The sequence below is a fragment of the Lynx canadensis genome, chromosome E1, assembly GCF_007474595.2.
Source record: "Lynx canadensis isolate LIC74 chromosome E1, mLynCan4.pri.v2, whole genome shotgun sequence".
Taxonomy (NCBI): Eukaryota; Metazoa; Chordata; class Mammalia; order Carnivora; family Felidae; genus Lynx; species Lynx canadensis.
This window is the reverse complement of record NC_044316.2, coordinates 15,920,850-15,934,029: the sequence shown is the minus strand read 5'-3', so window position 1 is coordinate 15,934,029 and position 13,180 is coordinate 15,920,850. Positions and strand designations below refer to the sequence as shown.

Genomic DNA, 13,180 nt, shown 5'->3' with positions numbered 1-13,180 from the left:
CCTTGTTGTGTACTAGAATCACTTGGGAAAGAGGGGTTTAAACATATATGTATATATGTGTATGTAGATAGATATGGATAGATATGAAATTGTGGTATATATCGCTATATAGATGCATGGATAGATGGATAGATAGATAGATAGATAGATAGATAGATAGATAGATAGATATGCCAGATCTACCCCCAGTTTTGATCCAGTTGGACTTGGGGTGGAGCCCAGGACTGAGGACCTCTGCTTTTATGGCTCTTTATTCTCCAGTGGGGCTTGAGTCACTGCCCTTGGTACTGAACCTCTTTAAGCCACAGGCTGCTCTCAGGGAGTCCCCACTTCCCCCTGGGCTCTGCCGAAGTCATAAGCAGCTGTTTCAGAAATGCTGATGCATAGAGGAAACATATCCCAGCTCACTCCTAGTGATCAGGGTGAAAAGATCAGCATTTCGCTGCAGCTGCATCCACCTCCCTGGATAGCCAATTAGCCACAGAAACAGCAGACACTGCCTGAAGGAGCTCTTTCGGGGCTGAGCTTTTAATGCCCAGAAGCACATTAGGTAGCTAAACAATACTATATTCACATCAGGCAGAACCATCTTGCTTTGGGTTGCAGTATTTATTTTTTGGAGAAAGGGGGCCTTGACTTAGACCTGGAACTTGGTAGCACCTGGATAGCTGGAGAAGAGGGAGAAGCATGGCTGGCATTCTGGGGACACAGCCAGCTGTGGAGGAGGGAGCATTAAACCCAGAGTCAGAAGATACAGGTTTGAATCTCATCTCTACTTTTGCCTAGCAGGAGGACCTTGCAGTTAATACAGCTAATGGTCAATTCCTTCTCTATAAAACATGGATAAAGCTGGGCACCATAATGCTGTCATAATTATGCTCTAATTATGTTGTCAGAGTTATGGGAAGTAAAGTTTATAAGTATGTCAGCAAATTCAGGAGTGCAGGACTGACCTGGCAGAAGAGAGATTTTTGTGTTTGTGCTAATGGTCAGAAACCAGGCTTCTTATGCTTCTTTAGTCCCCACTCTTGCTGATGTGGGGGAGGAGAGAATACTCAGGGAGCGGCTGACAGCCATCTTCAACAATGATAAGAGCAGCTAAGGAGGAGAAATGTGAGATACATTCTGTGAGGTGGCAGGGGACAGGCAGATGGAGCCCAGCAATCAGTATAACAAGCTCTCTGGGTGATTCTGATGCACACAGACGTCTGAGAACCATCACTCTGGAGTATTTCTTTGTATGAATAATCACACTGTATGTAGCCATTCTACTGTAGATGCATAATTTTTTACCTTGGAACTATTACAAATTGTGCTGCCCTGAACATTCTTGAACACGGGTTTTGGGACACATACAAACACTTTTCTGTTGGTTATTTAAATCTGGGAGTAGGAAGGTTAGATTATAGGTTATACCTATATTTAGCTTTAAGATATACTGTCACAGTTTTCCAAAGTGATGGTAGCAGTTTCCATTCCCACCAACAGTGTATGAATATTCCAGTTCTTCCACATCCTCACTGACCCTTGGTTGTCAGTCTGAATTTGCATACGATCCAGCAATTCTGTTTCTGGGTATATGCCCAAAAAAATGGAAATCAAGGTCTCTAAGAATTATGTGTACACTGATGTCCATAGCATTATTCACAATAATCAAAAGTGTAGAAGCAACCCAAGTATCTATTGATGGATGAATGGATCAGCAAAATGCAGTTTGTATGTACGGTAGAATACTACTCAGCCCTAAAAAGGGAGCAAATCCTAACACGTGCTACAACATGGATGAAACTTGAAGACATTATGCCAAGTGAGAGAAGCCAGTGACAAAAACAAACACTGTATGATCCCACTTAGATGAGGTACCTAGAACCGTCAAATTCTTAGAGACAGAAAACAGAATAGAAAATAGGTGATTGCCATGGACCAGGAGGAGGGGGCAATATGGAGTTAGTGTTCAATGGATACAGAGTTTTAGCTTGGCAAGATGAAAGGAGTTCTGGAGATGGACGGTGGTGATGGTTGTACAAAAGTATGAATGTTCTGACTGAACTGTACCCTTAAAAATGCATAAGGTGGATGACATCTGGGTGGCTCAGTCGGTGGAGCGTCCGACTCTTGATCTCAGCTCAGATCATGATCCCAGGGATGTGGGCTCGTGCCCCACATCAGGCTCACCACTGAGTGTGGAGTCTGCTTAAGATTCTCTCTCTCTCTCTCTCTCTCTCTCTCTCTCTCTCTCTCTCTCGGGAAAATAAATAAAAAATGAGTAAGATGGGTGCTTACTTTGGCAGTGCAGGGACTAAAATTGAATTAAGAGAAGATTAGCATGGCCCCTGTGCAAGAATAACATGCAAATTCTTTTTTTGTTTCCATTTTTTCTTTAAATGAGTAAGAGGGGCACCTGGATAGCTAAGCTGGTTAAGCATCCAACTCTTGATATCAGCTCAGGTCATGATCTCACAGTTCATGAGCTCGAGCCCTGCATCAGGCTCTGCACTGACAGTGTGGAGCCTGCTTGGGATTCTTTCTTTCCCTCTCTCTGCCCCTCCCCCACTCATGCTCTCTCAAAATAAGTAAACTTTTAAAAAAATGAATAGTAAGTTTTATGTTATGTGTATTTTACCACAATTAAAAATGAAGAATAAACACTGTGAACTTAAAACTGAAAGGGGCGCCTGGGTGGCTCAGTCGGTTAAGCGGCCGACTTCGGTTCAGGTCATGATCTCGCGGTCTGTGAGTTCGAGCCCCGCGTCGGGCTCTGTGCTGACAGCTCAGAGCCTGGAGCCTGTTTCAGATTCTGTGTCTCCCTCTGTCTCTGACCCTTCCCCGTTCATGCTCTGTCTCTCTCTGTCTCAAAAATAAATAAATATTGAAAAAAAAAACTGATTGAGGAGAGATTCTCTGCTGTCAGGGTAGAACCCAAAGATGTCATTTTTATTCCCTCGTGTTCATGGCTGTGTGTAATAACAATAATTTAATTTTAACACTTGCAAAACTTTGTTTTCTCATCTGTAAAATGGGAAAACTAATTCCTACTTAAAATAAATTGTCACTGGGAACAAATGAGATAGTATATGCGAAAAAGTAAGTGGTACCTAGTAGATGTTCAGTAAATGTCAATTGACTGATTTGTTCTTGTAAAACAGAGCTTTTGGGAGTGGAATAGAGGATCTCATGATTTTTCCCCAGGTAATTGGCATTAAGAATGAGACTGAGGGAGGGGCGCCTGGGTGGCTGAGTCAGTTAAGCGTCCGACTTAGGCTCAGGTCATGACTTTGCAGTTTGTGAGTTCAAGCCCTGAGTCAGGCTCTGTGCACACAGCTCAGAGCCTGGAGCCTGCCTCAGATTGTCTTCCTCACTCTCTGCCCCTCCCCACCTTCTCTCAAAAGTAAATAAACATTTAAAAAAAAATTTTGTTTTAATGAGACTGGGGGGCTCCTGGGTGGCCCAGTAGAGGTTAAGCTCTGACTCCAGCTCAGGTCATGATCTTACAGTTTGTGAGTTTGAGCTCCGCATCAGGCTCTCTGCTATCAGCACAGAGCCCACTTCACATCCTCTGCCTCCCTCTCTCTCTCTGCCCCTCCCCCTGCTCTCTCTCAAAAATGGATAAACATTTTTAAAAAATGAGATGGAAGTTTTTGGTGAAAATGAAAATCTGCAGTTCACTATTTAACTCAGGGTAACTCTACCCTCTGTTAGCCATCTGTAAAGAGGGTGACTTCTTCATGTCTGTTCTCTCCAGTCACATGCCCGTGTCCCCAGATGGAGGGTTTTCTTAATTTCTGCCTCACTGAATTCCTCCTTTGAGGAGGGAGGAGGCTCCAGGGAGGTGGTTTTCCTTCCCTGCAGAACTAAGTATCCTGAGAATGAGTCTCCAGGGCTCAGCTTACCCCAGCCACACCCCCTCCCCACCTCCCCAAGCCCCTGATGTGCCCTGGGGAAATGCCTCTGAGCAAGGAAAGCATCCTGGGGCAAGGGACTCTCTGAGAACTACAGCCCACATTGTGGGGGGGGGGGGGGGTAGCGGCATGGGTTTCTCAAGGAGGCTCCTTGGCGGGCAAAACTTTGCCCTTGATGTGGGTGGACCAGTCAAGCTACCCCTGGTGCCAGAACAGAGCTGGAGGAAACTCCCCAGAAACCCCAGAAACACAAGCAGCAATGCAGAGACAAAACGCTAAGGCCTCTCATTAAAATAACGACTTGGTCTGTGAAGTAAAATTCAGACCAGATCTAGTATTCTGGCTTTGTAAATGCTGATGGCTGTAGGTGACCGGCAAGAATGCTGACAGCATTGGAGGAGGCAGCTGGAAAGAGCACGGATTTGGAGAACAGAAAGACCTACGTGGGATTTTAAACTACAAACTATCAGAAGCTGTTCTGTTGGATCACAGTTGTGAACTGTCGCTGGTGGGAGACAGCAGGTGCAAAAGTCATCTCAGAAGCCACTCTGAGATATTTTTTGGTGTGAAAAGCAAAGACCCAGAGAGGTGTGGAAATTTATTTATTTTTTTTTTTTTGGAAGTTTATTTATTTATTTTGAGAGAGAGGAGAGAGAGAATCCTGAGCCTGATGTGAGGCTCGAACCCATGAACCGTGAGACCATGACCCGAGCTGAAACCGAGTCGGACGCTCAACCGACTGAGCCACCCAGGTGTCCAAAATTTATTTTAATTAACAAGTACAACTGATAGATTTATTTTGAAGTGGTGAGTATATACAGACGGTGAAGTATTAATCATCTCCTTCCTTAACCAAAATTTCTCTAAAATGTGTTTTACAAACCTATAGCTTTCCATTTCAGATGGATAAAGGCAACCCTACATTAAACCAGCCCGATGGCAAGAGAAATCTTTTCTTGCATTGAGGGAGAACAAAGGTCGCCAAATTTTAAATTCCCAAATCTCTGCTTCAGTTAATTAATCAGCTAACCACACCTCTTTGTCGGATCCAATCTTGTGAAACCCATCTTATTATCAGCACAGACTAAGTCTTTTGATGGAACAGTATTCGAATGAAAAGGACATTGAGGTCCCCGAGATGTGCTTCAGAGCTTTTAAGTTAAAAGCTGCCTTAAAAATGTAACTCATACCTCTGATTTGATATGTTTTTTTCTAAAAGATGAAGCTTTTATTATGGTTCTAGACCTGACTCCACTGCTGTCCAGCTGCAAGACCTTGAGCAAGTTCAATTAGCCTCAGATTTCTGTACAAACAACCCCGAAGAGTTAGGAGATGTCCCTGCGTGGGGCAGATGTGTGACTCTGACATCACAGTCATTAGATGGCCTGTTCCTTTCCCTGTCCAGAGCCGCCCTCTCTCCTGCCATCCACCACAACTGCATGAAGCACATAAATTGGCATACAAAATAACACGAACTGGGTGATCACAACTGAGTGAAAATCTACACATTGCCCTGAACTCATTCATTCATCAGATATGCAATGAAGCACCTCCCACGTGCCCAGCCTTTTCCTGGGCCCTGGGCATTAGCTGTTTACAAGATAGACTTAAGACAGACTCTTCCTTGGACTTTTGTGCAACTCAACTTGTATACATTGTGTCCACACAACCAACCAAACAAAAGCCCAATGGCAAATGCTTAGAAAGAAAGAAAAAGAAAGAAAGAAAGAAAGAAAGAGAAAGAAAGAAAGAAGAAAGAAAGAAAGACAGACATTGGGGCACCTGGGTGGCTCAGTCAGTTAAGCATCCAACCCTTGATTTCAGCTCAGATCATGCATGATCTCACAATTCATGGGATCGAGCCCCACGTCAGGCTCTGCACTGGGTGTGGAGCCTGCTTAAGATTCTCTCTCTCCCTCTGTCCCTCCCCCACTTGCCCTCTTCCTCTTTCAAAATCAAAGAGAGACATTTAAGATTGTGGTGGGGGAGAAGTAGAGAGTAAACAAGCGAACAAATAAATGAACAAGATGAATTCAGAGGCTGATAAGTGCTGTACTGAAAATAAGGCTGCTCAATGTGAAAGAGAGTGAATAGAGCAATTCAGGGACATTTTTGTCTTGTTCATTACACTTTTTGCATTTTCCAAGTTTGCCACAATGAAGTATTAATTTTGTAATCAGAACAAAATGAAGGAGGGAAGAAACCACTCCACACTGTAGGAAGTCACCCAGAGGGAGCACAAGGGGGCCCGTACACACCCAGCAGTGGAAGGGGGGTGCTGGTAAGAGGGCTTTTTCCCTGTGTCCCTCCCCTGTTATTCTGTCATCATTATAACTAAACCTGCTGCACAGGGAGCCCAAGTCGGTCTCCTCGGTGCGTGTTTACCTCCTGCCTGTTTAACCAGCTCAAGAGCAGCTCCCAAGGGCCATGATCAAAACATGAGTTCATCGCGCTTGGTTCCTCTGGGAGGGTGAGCTGGCTCAACCTGGAACCGGGTGTCTCCCTCTCGGGGGAATGTCCTGAGACCCTAGAGGGAGCCTGGCCTGGGACTTCCCTCAGCTTCCCAAAGCCCCCAACAAATTGAATGGGTTTGGGGAGAGCTGTGAGGTGGTTTGAGGGGCATGAGAAAACCACACAGGTCCATCCAAGTTGAATCCCATTACATGGACTTTCCAGGATCCAATTTGTCCCTTATGTGGACATCTTGCTACAGCCACAGGCCCTTAGAAAGTTTAGCAGATACAGGAAGGGACTCTGAGCTCAGTAGGGGAAGGAGGACGCACCAGAGGTATCTGCCTCCAGCTGGAGTAATGGGAGGGCAGGGTCCCAGCAAAGGGAAACTGGGGCAGGGGCTGAGAGAAGATCTGAGACAAGAGCCAGACCGAAGCATCCAGTTCTAGGGCGACGGCCAAGAGCAAGAATTGAATCCAAAGCAAAGGTCGGAAGAAGTGAACGCTGGGGAGGTCCCTGGAGGCGATGCCGATGCCAAGAGAGCGAGGTTTTCTGGAGATCCGCCCAGTCAGGCCAAGGAGAGAGAGAGCTTCTAGGGGCTTCCAGCCCCTCTGAAAACACCCACTCCATCCCACCCATGTTGTGCCAGTTTTGTGTGTCCTTCCAGTCAGGAGAGGCTGGCATGTGTGAGGAGGCAGTTTTGAGGGAAATTGAAAGTGGCTGCTGCTTAAATCTCTGCCAGGTCCACTACAGCACAGAGAGCCTTTAGCTGAGCTCTGCTACTATAAAGCAGCTCGCTGTGTATTCAGAACAAATTCCTTCTTGGAAGCCTGGAAGAAAAACGCTCAGGTATTCACATTGATTGCTTCAGCTAATGGATTATGGCGCAGATTTTTCCTCCCTCCCACATTCCTGTTTTTTAAAAATTAAACTATAAATTGTGAAAGTAATACAGAAATAAGTGCTTATTGTAAGATGTTGAGGGTACAAGGTATATGGCATAAAAACTGAGAGGCTGCCTTTGTCCCCTCCCCAGGGTCACCCCCACCCCCACCCCAAGGGTGACTGCTGACTTCAGTTTGGTGAACATAACTTGTATTGCTTTAATGTTAAAAAAAAAAATGTTAAAGAATGAAGATTGCACGGGCCGGGAAGCACCAAGTTCTTGTGGAGAAGGGTTGCTTACGGCTTTCATGGAGCCTGAGAGGCCCTTGGGACACTGGTCCTTGCGACACGCACAGCCCTCCTGCACACTGCGCCCCTGGGAGGGTCCCAAGAAGACCAGATCTCCTCTCACCCAGAAACCTCATCCTCTTACAGGCAACTGTGCAAAAGGGGATCCTTGTTAAAATGTCCTTGAGGAGCCTACAATTCAAAGCACACTAAGAAACACATAGAAGAAAATTCTCCATCCAATGAAAACAAGTGGGGAAACTCTGGAGACATGGCAGGACACTGAGGCGAGAATGTGGGCCGATCGACCCCCCAGCCACCCACCTTTCCAGCTCCTCACTACTTCCTGTCTCCCACTTTGCCCCAATGGGAGAAAGAGGCTTCTGGCTGAGGGTCCTAGTAGCCTGGTGGTGCCGGGAGCCATGAAGAAAGTCAAAGCAGCTTAGAGGCCCATCCATCATTGCCAGGGGTCCCGCAACAGTCAGGTCTGGTCAGCCTCAGCACTGCAGGCTCCCAGCCGCCTGGCCTTGGGGGCTTCCTCATGTAGCCCCACCTGTCAGCATCTTGCCTCTTCCCAGCCCTTCTGGTTGCCATGGCGACCAGCCACCTGCCCCAGTGGGGAGGCAGGGCTCTTCCCCCAGGCTCCAAGGAGCAGTGAAATCCAGGAGGCTCAGTAGCAAGAGCTGCTCCTGGAGCACTTTTTGGACTTTGCTCCCCTAGTGCTTAAGCCCTCTTGTTAAATTATAGGCAGGAAAAGAAAGAGGAGAGAAAAACCGGGCCCCTAAGTGCCCAGCAATGGGAGAAAAGATAAGCAAATAAATAATAAGTGATGGTTTATACATATTATATAGCCACTAAAAAGGATGTTCACAGAGTCTTTAATAACGTAGGGAATTGCTCGGCTCTGCAAATCTAAAGTAGGTTTGCAAGAAAATGCTCCTCAAAGAAAGGGCTTGGCAGTGCATTAATTTTAGGAAATACCACATCTCAGTCCTCTCTTGGAGATTCAGGTTGCATGTCAGCATATTCAAGGCTCTGAGAAGTCTTCTAGTCAAGCACCTGTATTTAACCTTATTTAATTCAGTGTTTTCCTCATTTACTTGATAATAGAGCCCTCTTCTGTAGACCCCCTTTCCCAGCCACAGGGCGGAGGCCTGTCACCCTAGTTGCCTCATTGTCTCCCTACTGGTGGTGACTGTGTCTCTAGCAGAGCGTTGGCTCCCCACCCCTCCCTGGAGGCCCCAAGAGCTCTTTGATGTAGAGGTTGCGTTTCCTCCCTCCCCTTCTCACCCCCAGTTCCCACCCCACGGCCTGGCACCCAGCAGTTTGTGGTAACGCCTTTTGGAATTAGAGTCCATGTTCATTTCCTTTTTTTTTTTTTTTTTTTAAACGTTTATTTATTTTTGAGACAGAGAGAGACACAGAATGAACAGGGGAGGGGCAGAGAGAGAGGGAGACACAGAATCTGAAACAGGCTCCAGGCTCTGAGCTGTCAGCACAGAGCCCGACGCGGGGCTCGAACTCACGGACGGTGAGATCATGACCTGAGCCGAAGTCGGACGCTTAACCGACCAAGCCACCCAGGCGCCCCCCATGTTCATTTCCAATGTAGATACTGATGATCTGACTTTTCCCTCCTTCTTATGATGGGTTTTATCATCATAGGATGAGCAACCAATCATCTGCTCCACTGTCACTAATTTACCTATAATAGGGGAGTAATCACCTACCAGGAAGGAGCCAGGTGCACTAAACGGCCTCCTGACATTGCTGTGTGGTGAGCCCAGCACTTTCTCACCTGGATCTTGGCCCATGCCAAAAAAAAAAAAAAAAAAAAAAAAAAAAAAAAAAAAAAAAAAGCTATTCTGTGCCATGGAAAGTCATATATCGAGTGGGTTTCGAGCAAGGGTGGGCAGACCGGCCCATGGGGCAGTTCCAGTCCACTACATGTTTTTTATAAATAAAGTTTTATTTATTTCCGTATTATCTGTGGCTCCTTTAGGGCTACTATCTGTCCCCTTACAGAAAAAGTTTGCCAATCCCCAGTTTAGAGGATCTCTCAAGTTTTATTTATGATTTGCCTTGGGTAATAAGGAAAGGAAAAGTGTCAAGTCTGACGGAATATTGGAAATAGTGTTTCAAAGCAAGAAAAAAGCAACTTGCACTCCTCAGTAATTACTAACTGCACAGAGTAGTAGTGATAATAATAATAATAATAATAAGGCTGGTTTTCATGTCGTTCATCTCAGCTCTTTGCTTTGTGAAAAGCAGTTGAGCAATAAGAAGTAAGCATCTGCTTCTGATGCAGCAACTTGAAGAGTAGCTATAGCCCAGTGAGAAGGAAGGCCCTGCTTCGGGGGAGGCGGCGGAGTTAGGGCCAGGCTCCATTTAAGACAGAAGCGAGAGGGGCGCCTGGGTGGCTCAGTCGGTTGGGCGTCCGACTTCGGCTCAGGTCACGATCTCACGGTCCGTGAGTTCGAGCCCCGGGTCGGGCTCTGTGCTGTCAGCTCAGAGCCTGGAGCCTGCTTCGGATTCTGTGTCTCCCTCTCTCTCTGCCCCTCCCCCACTCATGCTCTGTCTCTCTCTCTCTCTCTCTCTCTCTCTCTCTCTCTCTCTCTCTGTGTCAAAAATAAATAAACATTAAAAAAATTTAAAAAAAAAGACAGAAGCGAGAAACAACAAACTTCTTCAAGGATGAAGTCCTGGGGCTCAGGTCAAGATTTCACGGTTCATGAGTTTGAGCCCCGCACTGGGCTCTGTGCTGTGGGATTCTCTGGCTCCCTCTCTCTCTGCCCCTCCCCAACTCATTCTTTCTCTCTCAAAATAAATAAATAGACTTCAAAAAATAAAAAATAAAAATGGATGGAGTCCTGGACACAGGCAGCAGCTCCCAGAGCTCCCAGATCTCCTGTGATCAATCTGGTCCTCCCCCACCTGTCTGCTTCCACCCCTCCCAGGCTGTTCAACAGCATGATGTCCTCTGTGACCACCCCAGACCTCTGGGTCTTTGCTCAGGCTGTTCCCCTCCTGGGACACCCTTCCCCACCCTCCCTTCTTCCCATGCCAGCACTCAGCTCAGCCCAGAGCTCAGCTCCGCGGGGAGCCCTCTGACCCTCCTCAGCGCTGCCCTCAGCGGTTCCCTTTGCTTCCTGCCATCTTGGCACAACTCAGATTCTGTCTACCCTGCAGGTCTCTACCTTCCTAGGCCGCAAGCAGCTTGTGAGCAGAGACCACGCGCGCTTTGCTCCTGTACGTGTGCTCGTGTAACTAGGAAAAACAGCGCAGTGTAGTTGTATTACTTTGACATATTAACCATATTTCCCCCCTTATATTTCTTTGAATCCTCATTTCCTCCATCCACTCCTATTTTTCATCTCACGGTAGGAAATACCCAGGAAAAAGCAGGAAGGAAAAGGAGCCAGTTCTTGGCTTTTGTGTTTCAAAAGCCTGGTCTTTTGAAAGAACGAGAGGCTTAAGAAATAGATTTGGAAGAATAAATTAAGATGAGTCAGAGCAGGGCTCCTACCCTGAGAATCTCTGGTCTGAAGGGAAGTGAGAAAGGCAGATTGGCGCCCTGTTTGCCAGTTTCTCCCAAGTTGAGTGTCCATGGACGTAGTGGCAGTGACGGGGACACACAATGCAATTCTCAGGTGGGTGTATAAGATCCAAGAACAGAGGGGCTCTGAGCAGCTTTCTCCGATTGGGCAGATGGAAGGAGAACAGGACGCCAGAGAAGACAAACACTTGCCCAAGGGATCTGGGCAGGCAGCCCCTGGGCAGCCTGACAGAACTTCCGCAGCCCCCTTTCCTCCTTGCTAGCCAGAATAGCTGGAGCGGTGGCAGCCATTCTGTGACCAGTATTAGGTGGAAGGCATGAGGACAAAGGCTTGAGATTAAGATGCTGAAGCAAGAAGACTGAAGGCACCTGGGTGATGACACCGTGGGGGCACTGTCCCTCCCTGGGGTTGCCTACCTCTGGACTTCTTGTTAAATGAGAAAAAAAGAACCCTATCTTGTGCATACAGGTGTTCAGAGGGCCTCGACCAAAAACACTTCCTTTTTTAAAAAATTTTTTAAGTTTATTTATTTTGAGAGAGAGAGCACAAGCAGGGGAGACGGGCAGAGGGAGAGAGAGAGAAAAAGAGAGAGAATCCCAAGCAGACTCTGCATTGTCAGCACAGAGCCCGACTTGGGGCTCTAACCCACAAACCATGAGATCATGACCTGAGCCAAAACCAAGAGTCAGACGCTTAACCAACTGTGCCAGCCAGGCACCCCTCAACCAAAAACACTTGTAAATGGGTTCAGTGAGGAGACAATGGAACCATCTCTAGACATGTGAGAGGGCAGAGGAACAGAGGAGCAAGCACTGAGGCTGAACATGGCAACTGAAGGTTGCCTCCACAGCCATCTGCAGGGACTAAGCACAGCGGAATGAGGACCAGATTGTTGCCACCCCTGTCCCCAACGCCTTGGCCTGCTGTCATCCCCAGGGAAAGGGGAGAGACATCTGAACTGACCAAGCTTAAGTTTCTGCCACCAGGCCAAATGGGGCAAAAGAGAAATTATGTTTCTTGCACACCTGAGTTTGGCCTGAGATTATAGGCCGTACATGACCCTTCATAGTATGTGTTAGGGGCGCCCACGATCTCACGGTTTGTGAGATCGAGCCCCGCGTCAGGCTCTGTGCTGGCAGCACAGAGCCTGCCTGGGATTCTCTCTCCCTCTCTCAGCCCCTCCGTCTCCCCCCCACCTCTATCTCCATCTCTCTCAAACATTTAAAAATTAATAAATAAAAATAAATAAATATGTGTTAAATGGAACCGGTGAACAGAACTGAGCCCGAGATCTGCAGCATCAGGGATGAGCTGGTCGATGGACTCCAATCCCTGCAGCCCCTGAGACCATAGTTTGGAGAAGTCTGGTCAGAGAGGATAAATCCCTAGAAGGATCCTGAATAATTCTTTCGATGCTCTCCTCTACACATGCACCTCCTGCCCTCCGCTGCCTGCCCCACCCCCCTCAGACTGCACCCCACCCCAAGCAGGCTTCTCCATCATCCTGACTCACCCCTTCCCAGCTGGTACCCTCAGCCCTTCCCCAAGACCTTGACAGCAGTGAAAGGAGCCACCTTTTATTGTAAATATAGCATCAACAACAATAAGGGCTACTGTTCCCTGAGCAAGATTACATCCGGGACCTTCTCAGGCATAACAATGGCATGGTGATCCAGCTAATCAGAGAGGATAAAGGGCTCAGTGTGTAAACTCAGGCCCAGTGGAGTCCCCGGTGAGCAGAAGCATGGCCAGGATGGATCATCTGGCTCTTGGGGCTGTGGGCAGCTCTGTACCCAGTTAGGCCAGATTCAGGGCCACCCCAAATGTGCAGGGCTTTTTCTGGGCCTACCCATGGGCAGGAGGAGAAACTTGAGATTCAGCAGGGCCTCCCAGGAAGCCCATTAAGCAAAGAGGAGTACCCCCCCCCCACCTCAACATGGAGGTGAGAGGAGCCTGGATGCCTCCAATTTGCACTTCTCAGTGCTTCCTTCCCCTGATGAATTATTCATGTCCATGGCCAGGCAGCAGATCAATAATGCAGGAGGCAGAAGCCCTGGCAGGGCCCATCTTCCAGCTGACCGGCTCTGCCCCAGGATCCAG

General features: G+C 47.5%; 1 non-coding gene across 1 annotated transcript; it reads left to right on the top strand.

Annotated features, from left to right (window-relative positions):
* Window positions 1–2,275: 2,275 nt before the first annotated feature.
* Window positions 2,276–2,378, top strand: LOC115501876. The gene has a single exon (XR_003964934.1). It is a non-coding gene; the product is annotated as a U6 spliceosomal RNA (small nuclear RNA).
* Window positions 2,379–13,180: the final 10,802 nt, after the last annotated feature.